General features: G+C 40.2%; 1 pseudogene; it reads right to left on the reverse strand.

The window, feature by feature from the left end:
* Window positions 1-4,733: 4,733 nt before the first annotated feature.
* Window positions 4,734-11,200, reverse strand: LOC120648182 (annotated as a pseudogene).
* Window positions 11,201-11,469: the final 269 nt, after the last annotated feature.

An 11,469-nucleotide genomic window follows, 5' to 3' on the forward strand; every position in this document is an offset into this window, starting at 1 on the left:
GGGACGGGTCCGGTGTCACCACGTGTCCCAGAGGTGGAAATGCTCAGCACCTGTGGCCACGGACCCGGACCCCCGCGGGTGGGTCCGGGACCTCCACGTGCCATCCGGACTCCCGCAGATGGGTCCTGGACCTCCACGTGCCTATCCGGACCCCCGTGAGCTCTCGGCTCAGGCGCTCAGCTAGCTGCTCGGGAGGGGTCCGGAGCCGCCACGTGTCACGCAGACGCGGGCGCGGGCGCAAGCCTTCCGCTGGAAGCTCCCTCTCCCACCCGCATTAAGTGCGAGTGGTTGAGGCGAGCTCTGCTGCCTCTGGGAATGGGGCAGCTTTTGTCAGTCCACACTGTGGATCGCCAGTTACCGAGGCGGCTCATCAGCTACCAAGGCAAGCATTAAAGACTCAGCGCCGTGCGCATGGGCGACGAGTCATGATGACCAGCTACTGACTGGAGCAACAGTGCACGCTGCTACAGTGGACTGAGTCAGTAATTCGGCGCTTCATCATGACCTCGACGAGCGGCTGCAGAGGCTAGACTCTACTCCGACAGGACAGCTCAAGATCATCCCTGGTCAGAAGCTACGCATGGAAGCTGACGACAAGATCTCCGGATCTGAGGCATTGAAGGCCAAAGTGTAGTTTATAATACATCGCCGGGTCCACATGTCGGGGCCCTGCTCAGTGTACGTGCTCCCCTTGGACATATAAAAGGGAGAGCACGCCCGCTAGAATACAGATCTCTCAGACTCTCTCGAGACTCAGCTGAGGATACACACAAGCTCACCCAGACTTAGGCAATACAGCACATAGTGGACGTAGGGTATTACGCTCCGGCGGCCCGAACCACTCTAAATCCTGCTGTGTTCATCGTGTTCTTGTGCGAGATTGAACTAGTCACTAGCTAACCCCCGAGTACTCACCCTCTGGGCTTAGGTGGGTACCTTCCGCCACCCGGCTGTGGTTTGCCACACCACCACAACTATTATTAGATAATATTGTGCTACAGTAAACAACTTCTAATGACAAATTAATTAGGCTTAATAGATTTGTCTCGCAATTTGCCGTCCATCCGTGTAATTAATTTTATAATTAGATCATGTTTAGTCCTTCTACTTTCAGTTGAAAATTGCTACAGTGAATTTTGTCTAAATTTTTTCAGCATCTAAACACAACCTAATTTGATTTATTTGCTATGCGTACAGAAACTGATCAGCCTGACTAGCAATTCGACAAAAATAAGAGGCACGACTTGCATGTGCCAGTACTACGGGGCTATGGAATTGTGGTTCAAATATTCGCCCTACATATATCGATCTGCACCATATTAAATTGTTTCAACTTAGGCATTCAGCAGGTTTGTCCTCTGATGCTGTGGAGTGCGCAAAACTATATGTTGAGCTATTTAAATAGCAAGAAGCTAGCATCGTGCATTATGAATAGCAAGGCACCAATGTGGTTGAGCCCGTATCCATAATAAGGCGAAAGCACGATACCCTTCATGTGCCACGATGAACCGTACACACGTGTGATATTCTTGATGCGTAAGCAAAGCGTTAATTTCCATTAACATGAAGGAAAAATTAACCTTTCTAAGTATAATAATTAATTATTTATCTATTATCAAATGTAATAGTGTTAAAGGAGACATAGCGTAGTCTAAAGTAACTAGAAGAGTTCATGTTGAATTCAATGAAGATGTAATATTCTAAATTACCCAAAGTCCGTATTACCAAAACAGAGCCCGTAGCAAATACAAAGTTCGCATAAGAATCCATATTTCCATTAGTGTCTTGACTTATACCATATTTTAAAATATTACATATTCCATAATCTATACATAACTTGTGTGGGGAAAGGATAAAGAAGCAAAGTAGATCGGATAAAAAACTAGAAAACGAGAGAAGAGAAAAGAAAGATAGGAAAAATGACAAAAGTGAGGGGAAAAAAGAAGAAAAGATAAAATTTTGGCTTATTCTATTATTATATTACTACTATGTTACTTCATATAAAATTATATTATTATAAAATCATATTATAAATTGTAGGAGTATAATAAAATTTATCTGTAAGGAATCATAATCTAGGAGCACTTTGCATATTTAACATCTTCTATGTATTCATGAAAAAATAGAAGTAGTTTTACCAAACGTTTTCCAAGCTCCATCTCCATTAGAGAAGTTGCTCCATCAACGGAGCTACAACCGGAGTCGTTTCAGCCATAGCCGAAGTCCTGCCAAACTAGCCCTAAGTTGATAGCCTACAACAAAATAATTCAATTCAGTTGGTGTTGTTTCTCCTCTTCGCTAGGAAAAAACAGCAAGAGACACAATCTAAACTCAGCAAGTGAGTCGAACTAAACAGGAAACTACTCCGTTAGGTGCATCGGACGTGAAATACACTAATTGATTTTAAATGTGTGGAGAAAAAAAACGGAAGATGGAGAAATCAATCAAAATAGCTCAAGGAAATGGAAGTCAAAAGAAAAGTGTTAGAAACAACAGCGAAGATATGTCTGGAATTATACATTGCCGAGATGACAAAAGTATGAAGTTGACCAATTATGCAATCATTCAGATGGGCTAAAAATAAATAAAAAAATCTACATAAATGGGGAAAATACCAATATATTTCACTGAATAAAAATTAATATATAGATATATAGTAATATAGCATGTATATAAGTTTTGTATGGACAAGTGAAAATGAATAAAAAATAATATGTTTTGATCGAAGCCAGCAAAGAGGCCCAACCTTTTTCTAAATATTTTATCCATGATTATTTTTAATTTGCTTTCACAATAAGCTAGACCTAAGTCTACTAGAAGCTACTTAGGTATTCTAACAACTAGGTTTGAGATCTTTTCGCTAAAGAATAATAAAATATTGCAAGGTACAAATCGAGGTCAAACATCTATTCAATTTGACCCAATTTTAAATACGATTCTCAAATTGATATTTTGCATATTAAAGTATTAAAATATGTAAATAAACTAGCAAATACATCTTTTCTGTTAAGGTAAAAATACAAAAATAATTCAATAAAATACTAGCTACGCGCGGCTATAAATTCGGAATTAGAAGAATATAAGGAAATTAGGAATTAACCAAAGAGTTCATGTTGGATACAATTATTAAATATATAAAGTCATAATTATAAAAAATAATAAAATTAGAATTATTAGCATTAGCACTTGATATAAAAGAGTTACTATTAACAAAATCGCTAAATTTAAAATTAAATATATAAGAAAATTAGCAGTTCACCGAAGGGTCCTTATCGAATATAACTAATAAATATATAAGTGCAAGAATTAAAATATAGAAAACAATTAGTAGTTAGTTTGTATAATGATTAAGAATCACTAAATAAATAGTTTAGGTCAAATGCAAATAATAAATCCTAAATTTGAATTATAAACGGGACTACAAGTTCTCAAACATTTCATGTTCTATTAATTAATAAATAGCTAAATTTAGAATTTCAATTAATAAATTTAGTAGTTAATTTGTATATAAATTTTAAACAAAGTGCTAAAAGAAGCCATCACATTCGCCAAGACGATTTAAAAATTACCATATTAACTAAAAAAGAAAAAATTGATGAGTTAGCCACAAAGAACCTTAGCCGAATAGTAGCATATTCTACATAATTGGAAGATAGAAAAGTTGCTAAGAAGTGATTTTGATGTGGAGAATGATGAGCGGATGAGAGTCTCTAAACATGAAAACACATAGATAACTAGCCTAGCAAAATTAGAAGCATAGCGATGACCGCATGTGGTGCATCCATATCATAGCCACGACATAATATTAGCCCTATCACCAAGTTGATGATTGCTCTAACATGGATTGCATTGTCTCTATTACCAAAGCATGACGATCAACTAGCGACACCAAGAAAAACTGAGATGGTGATGTTTTGCTACGTAATATTGTCATTTGATGATGATCGAGAGCTAAAAATATTTATAAGAAAAGAAGGCACGATAGATGATACAACCATTATGGAGCGATGATGCGAGATGTAGAACGAAGCAACTTGAAAATTGATGTTTGAGATGCACGCCCATTGATAGCAAGTCAAATATAGTGTTCAAAAGTAGTAGCGTGCACCATCAGTGATGCATCTTCGGTTACCATAGTATAGCGGGCAAAGGTTCTTGGAATCATTATGGAGATAACTATACCTAAGATAATATGAGAGCATGCATTACGAGGCTATATCAACGGGTGATTGGAGGATAATGAAAAGAAAGTATATTATACTCTTATTAATATCTAGATTAAACCACTTACCTAAATCTTCTACCACTTACCTAAATCTTCTTCTACAAATTTTTGAGTAATTTATTTATCATGCACCATAACTAGAACATTCAAGAAAAATCATACATCACAAGTATTTTTAAAAGTAATATTGATGTCAAAATAAAATATATAAATATTTTGTTACTTCAGTAAATACCCAAAAGATGTATTTCTATATAAAGCATTCATTTTTTCTAAATTATAATCCAAAAACACGCCACAAAATATAATAAAAAAATAAAGATGTACCTGTGTGTCTAGACCATGATCATTAGAACAAGACAATCACAAGGATAGAACTAAACAAAACTATTTGCATTCAACTTTTCTAATGTAAGAAAATCTAAAAGTTTAGAGAAAAAACTAGATACCCACGCAAATTGTGCGGGGCACCTTGCTAGTTTAATACTAATACAGAGTGACATAATCCGGAAGGATTTTATAGAGGCATCAAATTTGAACGAGTTCGTGACACTACAGCGATTACACACGGTATAAGAAATAAATGGCTGAAATACATATGGTCTATTGAATTGAGATGTCTCGGTGGTCGGGGGGGGGGGGGGGGGGGGGTTAAGATAGTAGGCGTCTGCCGTCAGGATCCACTTTTAAGGCTCCAAGAACAGTTCGCTAATTTCCTTCCTTTTCCCATCATCTGGTGCACTAACACCATCGCCACCTTGGTAGATGCAGTGGGAGATGCGCGCCATATTCACACAAGCATTTGCAAAGGAGGGAGGGTACTGGCAGTTGTTGTACACATCCTGAATGACTATTTTCCAGGTCTCCATGGTCAGGTCTCTCATGGCTCTGCGAGCATCAGTCTCCATGGTTCTGTTCTCAAACATGTAAATGGCTATGGAAGATGGCGCATCACTTCAACTCTTCCTGCATTCCCGTGCAAGTAATTACGGTATGTCACGGAAAGGTCAATGTCTAATAATGATCTAGTAACAATTAAGTGCAAGAATAGACAGTGCTCTTACAGAATGTTTTGCCAAGTCGTTGCAAAGACGGAATATCTTGGACACCATCTGTACCAGTTTCGGATAATGGCTTTCAAGTTGTTCTATGGACTTTTGGGTGATGGCCTCGTTGAGCATGGGGAAAGCATGGAGCAACATTAGCGGTCCGGAGACCGACATCCATCCATTGTCCAAATATTCTTGGAGGGTTGGCTTGTGATTACTGTAATAATGCCATTTTGCTTCCAATAGAAACGCCTTGCAAAGGTCATGCCACTAAGGGAGAAAAAAACAGTTGGAGTCATCAGATTCACTGATTAACCATGGCATTTTCTGAATTAAAAATGAAACGGTTCTCTGTTGTGCATTGTTTCAACTTCCAATGACGCGGCAAGTTTAAGTTGCAAAGCTCATTGCAAGTTAAATGAACGAACTTGCAGTGTCCAGCGATGTCCCGGTCAGAATCACTGATTCACTGACACCGTATCTGCTTACCCCTTTCTTAAGGAGAAACCGTACATCACATCCACAAGTCCTTTGAACGTGCTCAGCCACCACGTTTGAGAAGTTGAAGATAGTGAAGTAGATTCCTTTCATGTACTCGGGTAGTTGTTCGCTTGCAGTGGCCTCCCATCTGCAAGTGGTAAAACATTTAATTTCTGATTTTGGTTTTGGTGAAATGGTCTTATTAATAATACGGACATTTTTTAGAAACAAAAAGATTATTATAGCATAGATTACATATACATGGTGAAACCTGTTTGGCCAACAGCATTTCTTGTAATAAACTCTTATCAGTCCAAGGATGTGTCTTCCAAAGCAGAGCTTACCTTCCAATGGCATCGGTGAACACTGCAAGTTCATCTAATGTTCCATAGATATCGTAGATATCATCTAAGACCGCAATTAGAGCAAATGCTTTAGCGACCACTTCTCGGCATGCTGCAAGACTAGGTTCCGAAGCGACACCGGTTGCAAAATAGAAGCATTCCATCAAACGATCCCTCGCAAACGGTAATTTTTTGTTCAGATCAGCATTCCTCCACCAACAGCAACATTTGAGGTGTAAAAGATTGTCTGAAATTAAAGCTATCCATCAAGGAAGTACCATTTCGTACATTACCGTGTTATCCTCGAAAGTTCTTTCTGGTCGATGAACCATCTTGCTGTAACACCCCAGGTGTTAATCACCTATAATCAAGATTAATCACGGGCTTAACAAGTTAATTAGAGACATAATCCTTCGGGTACAAATCGAGTCACCAAAATCGACTCAAATTCAGTCCAATTTTCTGGAGCCTGGGAAAACCCGGATACTCCGGGTTTGCACCCGGATATTCCGGAATTACCCGGATACTTCGGATTTGCTTCTGGATAGTCCGAACCTAGAGTTTCTATATCACGTGTCTTAGCTCTTGCACTGTTTCCAAACATTAAAACATTAGCTCTTCTCTATTCCTCACTCCCTCATGAGCTTTCCCTCTCCCTTTGGCCATAAACTCCAAATCCTTCCTTCCAAATCCATTCCAAGGCCAAAGAAGCTTCTACCGGCATGGGGAAATCATCTTTTCTACGTGTTCCACCTTGGGTTGGCTTTGATTCAAGTTCTTCGGGCAAGAAAGGTGAGCTCAAGGTGCTAAAAGCTAGGGCTAGCCGATTTGGGTGTTTTAGGAGGTTTTGAGTGATTTCTCTTGGGTCAATTATCTTCATACGAGTCGTTCTACCAGGGTCTAGAAGGGTTTCAATTTTTGTGGGGTAGTTTTGCCAAAATCAGAATTTCAGTTTTGGGGGCGAAAATGGCGAGAAACCCGGATAGTCCGGGTATTAAACCAGATACTCCGGAAATGTTGTCCCGGATACTCCGGGTATCTGTCCGGATACTCCAGATTTTTGGTCTCGAATCTGAACGGTGGTGAATGTAAAACTAGGTTTATTAGCTTTATATTTCCATGCTCGGTAGGATAGAACTATAAAGTGTATTGTTTGACAATTTTTACATGTAATTTTAATTGTGCTGGATAAAATGCTTTTATAGTTTATAAATGCATAGTTGGAGTTAGGAGAATTCTAAAAATATAAAACTAGTTGGGTTAACTTTGTGTAGACTCATGTAAGGTTTAATTAACCTCCGCCAGTGTAGTTGTTTATAGTTAGGCAATATCGACCTTGTGCTTGTATTGCTCACTTTTTATTGCATTATCCATGCATTCATACATATGCATCGTTGCATCTCGTGTAGATGCGGTAGATATACAATGCGTGAATGTGAAGCACGCGATATTGGAGCCAAACCACAAGACGGTGTTCGGTGGATATCTCCAGAAGATGGAAGGACCCTAAGGGGCAACCGAAGACCCGGCCCAAGGTCGGAAGGGCTCAAGGCCTTGATAGCATTAACACTGACTTAGTGTTACCCCCCAGGCAAGCCCCTGTGCACATCCTATTATTTTAAATTATGACACCTATATACGTAACTATTACTTGTGCATTAGGTTTAGGAATTGTTTGGAACCCTAGTTGCATGATCTCTAGGATTCCCTGAGTTATACTAGTATGTATAGGATGGTAGAAGTGCTATGCTTAATGGTTTTCCGGTAGAAGACGAGTGATCTCTTGCACTCGCGAGATATAGGATGTTTAGAAGTCGAGTAATTTCCGGTCACTCGCGAGATATGAGATATAGTTATATTCCAGTGCATGAGATGTTGAGTTCGATATGGAATAAATGGAGAATTGAGACCGGACGGGAAATGATGAGGATACATAGGAATGGCAGCAGGACAGGGTTCCTGGGTGTCTTAGTCCCGTCTGTGTCGATTAAGGACCGGTCGTTGTCGGCAGTGCTGATTGGGGATTGAATTGTACTAACCGCATGCCGGGAGTAGGAGGTAGTCGAAACCGGTAAGCCGAGTACTGCCTTACTTCAAAAGTACAGGAACCCACACCCAACTCCTGGGGTAGTTGAGTAGTCGCGGAGAAATGGGGATGCATATGTTTACTTTTGGTGGTCTCACGTTGAGCTTGGCTGACCATATGTCGTTGGGCTGGTTCCTGTAGTTCGAGGCGGGGAGGGGAAAGGTCGGTGCGTGGGGTCCGACGGGGCTTTTGTGTGCCGTGTTGGTTAGGTCAACCGTGCAAGGTTAAATCGAATCGATTCGCCGTGTCTCGCGATTATGAGGGCCTTGATCTCCTTGCTGCATCGTAGCAAAATATTAGAATGTGTTATATATATATATAATGTTGAACATATTGAATTATAATTGATTGCACCACCATATTTGCTATAGTTTGTTTATGTAAATATTGGATTAGGGTTAATTTGTATAGAATCTGGGGTTAAAATATTGAAAGTAAGGAGTTACTTTAGTCGATGTTTTCTGCAAAATAACCACCAGCCAAATGCCTTGCATGTCTAGGTATGTGGGCTAAGTTATACCCACTGGTCGGGTAAGTCTTACTGAGTATTAGTTGCTCAGGATTTGTTGTTTACCATATTTCAGATTTAGGAGCTAACTAGGTGTCATATCGGTGGGCTCGATGTGGTGCCTTGTCTTCACGTCTTGGTAGTTCTCGATTTGTCTAGTTTGTTTTATTTATTCTCTAGTAAAAATGCTCTGTAAGTTAGATTCTTTTCCGCGGCTATCTTTTCGTTTGTAAATTTTAAATGTAAAACTGTTTTGTAAAAGTTTTAATGTAATTTACTATTTTTGTAAGTTTATATCGTGCTGGTACCTTCTGCGCTCGCCTTCGTGCGAGACTCCTGGTGTGTTTCGATCGGCCTGTGGGTTGGAAATAGCCTGTCAAGTTATACTTAATTAAACTAATGCGTCTAATATGTTCAAATGATGACGGTTACGCTTAATTAAACGTTTTAACTCGACGGTTCTGTCACACTTGCTTGCAACCTTGGGGCCGCCCAGTGCAGAGGAACGGCCAAAGCATTGTTCACAGAGCTCCTTAGATGAGGACGCATTAACGGCATGCGTTCTCTTAGAGCCTCGGTTGAAAATACCCTTGCTTCGTCAAGGATATCTTCGCCTCCAAATGCAAGATGTGAAGCCTCGTACAGGGAAAGAAGACCCTGTGTGTCCTCCCGAAGTGATTTCTTGAAGCCACCCGTTGCGTCCTTCAGGCTTCGCAATAGCAGTTCTGTTGTGATTTTGTTTAGCCGACTTCGTCAGTTAATCTGCTTAGCATCAATCGGCTTCTGAATGTTTTTTCGTATGGTGTTTTCTGAGATTGGTTACCTGGAGAAGTGGGAGACTTGCTCTGCCTAAGCAATCTGAAGAGTAAGGTCATGAGGTGAGCATCGTCCATGCGATCGATGTCTTGTCCCTCCATTGAGACAGACTTGAGTAAGTCACTGATCTCCTCGTCGAAATGGTAGGCAACACCGAGACGTTGCAAGGTGTCGATGACTCTAAGCTTTGGCAGTAGTTCCATTTCATGGAGAAGTAGATGCCTTATGCGGAACATTAACTTGTCAAAGATAGATGGATCAGCCTAGATCCCAAGAAAAAAGGAATTTCATAAGTATATACTGCAGTTAATAGATATGGTAAGATAAGAATTAGATCTCTCGATGGACACCTTATAATTATGAAAAGGAGTGTGATGATTGACTTGTTCTATTAATGGCGGCCGCTTTGCTATAGTACTCCGATCCAACGTGATTGTAGACTGTCTATTTCGCTAGATCTAGATTGTAGGATCCATGAAAACTCCAGTGAAACTGGCCTTACAAAAATACGAAAACTATCCTCCAATCTAGACCTAGCAGTAATTAATAATTTGTTATTTTAAAAAATACGAAAATATTTTCCATTAGATCTGTGACAATCTATTAGCTGCGACAATGTGTTAATATTAGACGTAAACATATTTTTCTCCTAACCTGGGCCGGGGTAATGCGACATCGTTTTTTCTCCCAATGTGAAGTAACATGTCATAGCAGCAGTGTTGAGGAAATATTGAACAAAAAAATATATCGACACCAACAAACAGAAGAACCTAATAAACTCCTTAACCAGGTAGGCTCATGTTCATTGTTTACAAAAAAGCACACATATTACCTCGGTGATTTTGGGAGATAGAAATAGTCATACCACAGTTTTATAAAATACGTCCATTTATATTTGTTTAACCTATATGACCATTGCTTATTTAAAAAAATTTAGACAAATTAAACTAAAATTATCTTTTCACTAACATGCAAAAATGCGAAAAATCTACGAAGCTTTGATATATTTATTTGCACATTTTTCAACTTGGATACATATATGTGACCGTACATGCAAACAACAAGAAGTTCAAATATTTATTTGTTTTCCATATAAGTTGTAGTATGGTGCGCGCAATTTACTCAGGAATTTAACTACATTCCTTACCATTCCATGTTAATCCCTACCAACAAATCATATGCAACAGAATATTTATTCTCTATCGAAAATACAGTAGAGCTAGGCACAAGAAAAAATAACATACCCCGCGCGCTCACACAGCTGGTGTTAACGGGCAACCGGACAATCTCTAAGTTTTTTTAAATTCACGTACAAAATGTTTTTGAGATGAGACAAGAAAAGTGATATGAGTTTTACATAGTTAAGTTAACCACACCAGATTATGATCATACTTGTTGGCAGCCGCTAACGACTCCATGGAAGCGTAGCTCCAGCTGTTAGGCTGGTAGTTCGCCGACCGACGTATAGGTTCTGGAGGCGGCAACGAGGAGCACCTTGCCGGCGTGTTCTTCCCCACAGCCGAACGTCCAGCCGGCGGGCACGGCCGCTGGACCTGAAACCATTTGGGCGTCGCCATAGCTAGCGCTCACTACTATAGAACAGGCCTTTAGTACAAATCATTTGTCCCGGCTGTCTTTGGACCCGGGACCAAAGAGTACTTTAGTCCCGGGTCCAACGGCTAGTCGGGGCAGTGTGGGGGGCAGGAGTCTTTTGTCCCGGTTGGAGCCACCAACCGGGATAAAATTAGGGGGACAAAATTAGGGGATTTGGTCCCGGTTGGTGGCTCCAACCGGGACAAAAGAGCCCCAGTATATCCTCTTTCTTCCTCCTCCCCCGCCCGAGCCATTCAACTCAGTGTTCTTGCTGTTCTTAGCTCGGGTGGGGGGAGTTCTTGCCCATTTCGTCCACGATTTGTGAAGACTCTTTGATTCCCTGTCCATTCAACAGCTATAAAGGTTAG

This window comes from Panicum virgatum, chromosome 9K (assembly GCF_016808335.1).
Source record: "Panicum virgatum strain AP13 chromosome 9K, P.virgatum_v5, whole genome shotgun sequence".
In the NCBI taxonomy this organism is placed as follows: domain Eukaryota; kingdom Viridiplantae; phylum Streptophyta; class Magnoliopsida; order Poales; family Poaceae; genus Panicum; species Panicum virgatum.